The 7,834-nt window shown below is 34.8% G+C and overlaps 1 pseudogene; it reads left to right on the forward strand.

The window, feature by feature from the left end:
• The first annotated feature begins 6,282 nt into the window (after positions 1-6,282).
• LOC149162175 (glutathione S-transferase TCHQD-like) lies at positions 6,283-7,508 on the forward strand (annotated as a pseudogene).
• Positions 7,509-7,834: the final 326 nt, after the last annotated feature.

Raw genomic sequence — 7,834 nt, forward strand, 5'->3', positions numbered from 1 at the left:
AAATACTAAAATAGAGAGGGAGAGACAGAGATGTGACATGTCTTTCAGGCCTTTAGGTCGTGGTGGTTGTTTAATGCAGCCCATTGCTTTTGTATAGCTTTCCTTGTACATATTTGTATGCTAATAATCAAAAGGAAGTATTTTATTTAAAAAAGAAAATGAGTTTCCATGTTTGAATACATCTAATATAGCACAGATCACTGCATAAATTTCTAACTTTGGTGGATAGAAATAAGGTGATAGTATTGAAGGCACAATTCCCACATAAAGAACCAAATATCTTCTCAAGGTCTTCAGAGGCAGTTGGACCTTGGATGTTGTCTGTAACTTTTTTCAAACATAGACTAATGGCAGTGAACCTGAAAAAGACGAGGGTTATGATCCTTGATCTCAAACATAGACTTATCACATTGAACCTTAACAAGACTAAGGTTACAATCTTCAATACCAAAAACAAATTATGATAGTGAACCCTAACAAGACTAAGGTTATGATATTCAATACCAAACATAGACTTATCATTGTAAACATTAACAAGACTAAGGTTATGATCTTCAGTACTTCTAAGAACAATCATACTTCCATTTCATATCTACAGGGGATGAAGTAGAGAATTGAGATCGCTACAACATATACCTATGTGGGGTTCCAATTCACTGGCAAGGAAGAGGCCTCAAAAGGATACAAGCCTTGACCTAAGTGATAGAAACTCAAGGGACAAAAAAGTTAAAAGTAAAGGGGCCAAGTCTTTCTCAAGACAAGAATTCCGTGAAAATGTTATATGGATTCCTTGAACCCCTACTAAATGCCAATGAAGATGAACATGGTGATCATAAATTCACAATAGAAAAAATATATGCAAAAACAATACATTCTTTCATAAAGGCTTACAGGTACCTACATTAACAATGGGCAACAGAAATTTTGATTCAGTAGTAGACACAAGCAGAGATGAGCATCATCTCTAATCTCTGTTGGGAAGAGGCATTCAGAAAGCCACCTCTAAAACCAAGAAAGATGATCAGATCCCAATAAGGGTGGCCAATCACATTATTTGCAAGACCATAGCTAAATTGATGGCAGTAAGAACACAATGTTATGAGATCACTCCTCATAAAACATTTGAAGTCCTTAGATTACCTAGAAAAGCTTAGTGGGCATTGCTTGGAAGATCTTGAATATATGCAACGAGAAGAACCAGATGTTTCGATAAGGAAGAATTCATTTTCAAAAATAGCCAAAGAAATGTAAAATCCCACCAGATAAAAAGTAATGTGGTAGTGGAAATTGAAACAGATACCACAAATATAGACAGGCCATCAGGACCAAAACCCAAATGGAACACACTTGTATATGATGTGGAACCCAGGCCATCAGTAATTTTTGTTTTCTGAACAGGGTTTTCATAATTTTCATCTTTAGCTGGATTTTTTTACACTTTGCTGGAGGGTGGGCTGACCACAGTGAAGAAATTTCTAATTGGAAAAAGTAAACTGATGGTAAATTACGCTGTTCTGAAGGTGAACATCTGTTTGATAATATATCAGTTTCTAGAGTGATTGATAATTTGTAACGCTGATAAGCCACTCATTTTGTACTAGCATCTTTATATTAAAAGAATCCAAACTATTGAGTTAGTATTTTCTAATTTCCATGGCATTTTGTTTTGCATAGCTTATTTTTACATATATTTAGTATACTCTGTATGTCATTACCCCTATCAAGTTGTATACTCTCCGGATCTTCTAAAATTGACATATTATCTCTCTCTCTCTCTCTCTCTCTCTCTCTCTCTCTATATATATATATATATATATATATATAATATAATCTAATTTTAGGTCATGACCTAACCAGACATCAAATCTGAGATTTGCGAGACCCCCTTGTTTCTGAACAACCCATAGATGTATCCTGATAGTGTTAACTTAGTATCCAACTATTGTAAAAAGGGAAATAAAAACAACAACTGCAAATTAGTTAATATCATATTTAGCTTGCAACTGCTTGCTATATAGTAAAAAATGGCTATTGTCAGATAAAGGTAGGGAGAAACAATTGCAAATTCAATAACAGAACAAAGATTAAACAACATGCAAGATGATCTGAGAACGAGTAGTAAAGAAAAAATTACCAATACTTTCTCCAAGGTGCATAGATATCGAGTTTAGTTGTGCCCTGTTCTCATAAAGGCGTTGAATAGCTTGCCTCGATCTTACAATTTCTTTTACCAAATTCTGCCCAAGAAAATTTTGACTCATCAAAGATAAAAGCAAAGCCTGTTTTTGAGTACTAGAAACCTTGCTGATGTTCTTTAGTCACAAACATGATATCATTAAATTTAGTACAATATGATATCATTAAATTTAGAAATTGTACTAGAGAGAAATATAACAAGAATTGTTACTGGAGGTTCAACCCAAGATACATAAAAAATAATGGAAAGTATTACATCGTCTAGCATTCAGTGCAAACACACCTCACAAGATCAATACTAAATTTGTAGCATTGGATGCCATGTGATGTCAATAAAAATGATTATTGACATGCAAAAAAATGGACTGATAAATCTACGAACATTCCATTCTAAGATTTGTCTCCTGCTTGATATCAATCACAAAGTTGCAGTAAAGAATAGATTTAACATAAGAAGTGAAGAAATATAACACTCTAACATCTCCACCCATGTATAATGTGAAGTCTATGGGAATAATCTTGGAGGAATTGGCACCAGAGAAGAAATTTGGATTCTGAGAGGCAGGAATGAAAGGAAACGGTTGAACTGTTAGGGTTGCATAAAGATACTCTGTTTCCTCTGCCACTATCCGTATTCCTGGAACTGAATTGATAATTCCAATCTGTGTACCATAGTAATATAACACAATTGTGTTGTTGTCATATTTGAATCTCTCAATGTTGGGGTTCTTGACTGCTGTGTATATCGTCACTGTAAAACTCAAGGTTTTGCAGGAATTTAAAGGTTTTCTTATAGCATAAAATCCTAAGCTAATGTGGGTGTCCTAGAAAATAAGCATATAACCTCTTCCCTAATAGTTAACAAACGCCATGAAGCATAACATGTTGCAAGGTACAAACACTTGGAAACCTAGGTAGGGACCAACCAGTCTCAATTTGTCTAATTTGTCTATTATATTGAATAACGATATATTGCTACTTTAAGAATCATCCAAAATAAAGAAAAGATACACCAAAGTTTATATTTCTCTGAAAGACATTGATACACTCGTGATCTTTTAAGGCTAAAAGAGGCCATGATCTAATGGAAGAAAAAATATGACAACATTGTTTATATTCCTCTGAAAGACATTGATACACATGTGATCTTTTAAGGCTATATGAGGCTATGATCTAATGGAAGACATTCTGATACACCTATGATCTTTTAAAGCTATAATAGGCCATGCTCTAATGGATCCAGGTAACAAAACATTCTGATACACCCGTGATCTTTGAAGGCTACAACAGAACATGATCTAATGGATGGTTCACAACTGGCTTTATTTCATTTAATAACTTAAATATAACTCGCAAGCTGTTACCTCGTGAAGTGTTACGAGCAAATTGTTGTATAAAACGTGACTGTGTGGGAAAACCTAGGACAAATTACCCTAGCTCACTACAAAACCTCACTTCATTTAGAGAGGCAAACAAATGTTAATTCTTACTTAAAAGATGTGTGGCTCTCTTTAAGATTAACTCCTTATTTTTAATATCTAATTAGATTATATCCCCATCCATTATCCCAATTTTTTGTAAAACATGAAAGAAAAACTTTACCTATTAAATTTTGTTGCATGCCCATTTGCATTTAATCATCATTCCGACTTGTGAAAATTTCAAATCCTTACTTTTCTTTTTACTAAACTTATTTCCCATGGAGGAGGCTTTCTTAATGATGTTCTCCATATTTGCGTAATCTTACAGTCTTCCAACTTCTCCTATTCAAGCATGATTCAACGTATCGAATTGTTCTTTCATAAACTTACATGTATTAACACCCATCCTTTCAATGGTGAGATTTTGTTTGATCTTAGAAGACACACAAAATACTAAAATAGAGAGGGAGAGACAGAGATGTGACATGTCTTTCAGGCCTTTAGGTCGTGGTGGTTGTTTAATACAACCCATTGCTTTTGTATAGCTTTCCTTGTACATATTTGTATGCTAATAATCAAAAGGAAGTATTTTATTTAAAAAATAAAAGGAGTTTCCATGTTTGAATACATCTAATATAGCACAGATCACTGCATAAATTTCTAACTTTGGTGGATAGAAATAAGGTGATAGTATTGAAGGCACAATTCCCACATAAAGAACCAAATATCTTCTCAAGGCCTTTAGAGGCAATTGGACCTTGGATGTTGTCTGTAACTTTTTGCAAACATAGACTAATGGCAGTGAACCAGAAAAAGACAAGGGTTATGATCCTCGATCTCAAACATAGACTTATCACATTGAACCTTAACAAGACTAAGGTTACAATCTTCAATACCAAAAATAGATTATGACAGTGAACCCTAACAGGACTAAGGTTATGATCTTCAATACCAAACATATACTTATCATTGTAAACATTAACAAGACTAAGGTTATGATCTTCAATACTTCTAAGAACAATCATACTTCCATTTCATATCTACAGGGGATGAAGTAGAGAATCGAGATCGCTACAACATATACTTATGTGGGGTTCCAATTCACTGGCAAGGAAGAGGCCTCAAAAGGATACAAACCTTGACCTAAGTGATAGAAACTCAAGGGACAGAAAAGTTAAAAGTAAAGGGGCCAAGTCTTGCTCAAGAAAAGAATTCCGTGAAAATGTTATATGGATTCCTTGAACCCCTACTAAATGCTAATGAAGATGAACATGGTGATCATAAATTCACAATAGAACAAATATATGCAAAAACAATACATTCTTTCATAAAGGTTTACAGGTACCTACATTAACAATGGGCAACAGAAATTTTGATGCAGTAGTAGACACAAGCAGAGATGAGAATCATCTCTAGTCTCTGTTGGGAAGAGGTATTCAGAAAACCACCTCTAAAACCAAGAAAGATGATCAGATCCCTATAAGGGTGGCCAATCACATTATTTGCAAGACCATAGGTAAATTGATGGTAGTAAGAACACTGTGTTATGAGATCACTCCTCATAAAACATTTGAAGTCCTTAGATTACCTAGAAAATCTTAGTGGGCATTGCTTGGAAGATCTTGAATATATGCAATGAGAAGAACCAAATGTTTCGATAAGGAAGAATTCATTTTCAAAAACAACCAAAGAAATGTAAAATCCCATCACATAAAAGTAATGTGGTAATGGAAAGTGAAACAGATACCACAAATATAGACAGGCCATCAGGACCAAAACCCAAATGGAACATACTTGTATATGATGTGGAACTCAGGCCATCAGGAATTTTTGTTTTCTGAACAAGGTTTCATAATTTTCATCTTTAGCTGGATTTTTTTACACTTTGCTGGAGGGTGGGCTGACCACGGTGAAGAAATTTCTAATTGGAAAATGTAAACTTCTGTTAAATTACGTTGTTCTGAAGGTGAACATCTGTTTTATAATATATCAGTTTGTGGAGTCACTGATAATTTGTAACGCTGATAAGCCACTCATTTTGTACTGGCATCTTTATATTAACAGAATCCAAACTATTGAGTTAGTATTTTCTAATCTCCATGGCATTTGTTTTGCATAGCTTTTTTTTACATATATTTAGTATACTCTATATGTCATTACCCCTATCAAGTTGTATACTCTCCGGATCTTCTAAAATTGACATATTATATATATATATTAATCTAATTTTAGGTCATGACCTAACCATACATCAAATCTAAGATTTACGAGACCCCCTTGTTTCTGGGACAACCATAGATGTACCCTGATAGCGTTAACTTAGTATCCAACTATTGGAAAAAGGGAAATAAAAACAGCAACTGCAAATTAGTTAATATCATATTTAGCTTGCAACTGCTTGCTATATAGTAAAAAATGGCTATTGTCAGATAAAGGTAGGGAGAAACAACTGCAATTTCCAGTAATTGAATGCTTCAAAGTGCGATTTTATAATAGATTACATACTGAATGAAAAAACCTGTCCTGTCTCTGAGAATAATTTACCAGCCTAATTTTTCCCTTTCACATTTCTATATGCATCACATTCATTGCTGTCAGAAAGAGCAGTAAGAAGCAGGTCTGTGAATTATCTATTGCAAAGTCTGTGAACTGTAAGGCATTCAATATGATGGATTTTTATTACCATCCCCTTTCACTTGACTGCCAAAAGGTATGCTTGGTGATGGAAGAGAAGAATACGAAGTATAACCCCCACATTGTGGATCCTTTCAAAGGAAGGAATTTGGATGTAGAGTTTTTCAGGCAAAGTCCTAATGGTAGCATTCCTGTACTAATCACTGCAGATCAAGTTTTCTGTGACTCACTGACTATGATTCGGTAAGTTTCTTTCACCTACAGAATGTATAATATTTGAATTATTTTCAGAGGCCTTATTGATGTCTATTTAATGATTCGTATCCGTTCAATTTTTATTGGTAAACAGGCATCTTGTCAAGATTGGCAAGCCTTTAGGCCATGAAAGGGTAGACTAGAGCAAGGTCTAGGAGTGCCTAGAGAAGATTGATTCATGGGACTCGAAACTCTCACGCTAAATCACTGTCCAAGTGATCACGCTATTCATTTTTTTAGCAAATTCAAAAGGCAAGTTGTCATTACTCGTCTTGTGGAAAATCCTGATTTGGCAGAAAAATATCACAACAAACTTCAAACCATGCATGCCATGGAGGAAATGTTGAAGGATCAGGAGGCTTTGGCTTCAAACACGAATGAACTTATAAGGCTACTCAATGAGGCTGAGAAACAACTTACAAACACACAGTTTTTGGCTGGAGCTGAGTTTTCTGTGGCAGATTGTGCATTTATCCCTGTGCTTGCCAGAATAGAGGTTTTGAAGTTGGACAAAGAGTATTTTCGGAAGCATCCTCGTCTTATATATTACTTCGAGCAGATGAAGGAAAGACCAAGCTATCAGACTGTAATAGGCCCATATTCCACCTTTTTTGGAAAGATGAAAATTTTATTGCCTTCTATCTGTAATATGAGCATCAGGAGATTGCTACATAACTACTAGTATGCATGGTATTATTTTGTTGTCCTCTATCTGTAATATGATCATGAGGCTGTTGCATAAATATAGTATGCATAGGATTATTTTGTTCTGCATGATTACAGACTATATAGAACCCTCAACCCCTTAGATGACCAAGCAAGCAAGCAATACAATAGTATAGTCGTGAAGCTTGTGAAGGGCCTATTGAGATTTTTATGCTAGTCGTGAAGCTTGTGAAGGGCCTATTGAGATTTTTATGCCTGCTATAGAAATTTGGCGAGCTCTGTTGTAAACAGATTCACAGGCAGGCTAGAATTTTGAAGTGGGCTTAGCTATTGGTTAAGCCACCAGAACTATTGATTCCTTTTTTTTCTATGGGAATGTTAATTGTCTTTGACAGCGAGCATACGGGCTAAGCTTTTATTTGTGACTCTATTATATTTTCTCTGTAGTTAGCTTGATTAATGAAAACAGTGAAAGACTTGGCAATGGTACTTAAATCAATTAGCTTTAGGAGCATCACAAGTGTAGGTTTTAAACTTGTACAAAAATTACCTGCATACGAATTCTAAAACAAAGAAAATAAACAATGTGAGAGCATAACACATAAAACACATATGCATAGAGATTTTCCCCTGGATCCCAAAACCAGGACTACCAGCTTGAT

The sequence above is a fragment of the Pinus tabuliformis genome, chromosome 5_2 (assembly GCF_031772625.1).
Source record: "Pinus tabuliformis cultivar Carrire ecotype Pingquan chromosome 5_2, CPIR1, whole genome shotgun sequence".
NCBI lineage: Eukaryota > Viridiplantae > Streptophyta > Pinopsida > Pinales > Pinaceae > Pinus > Pinus tabuliformis.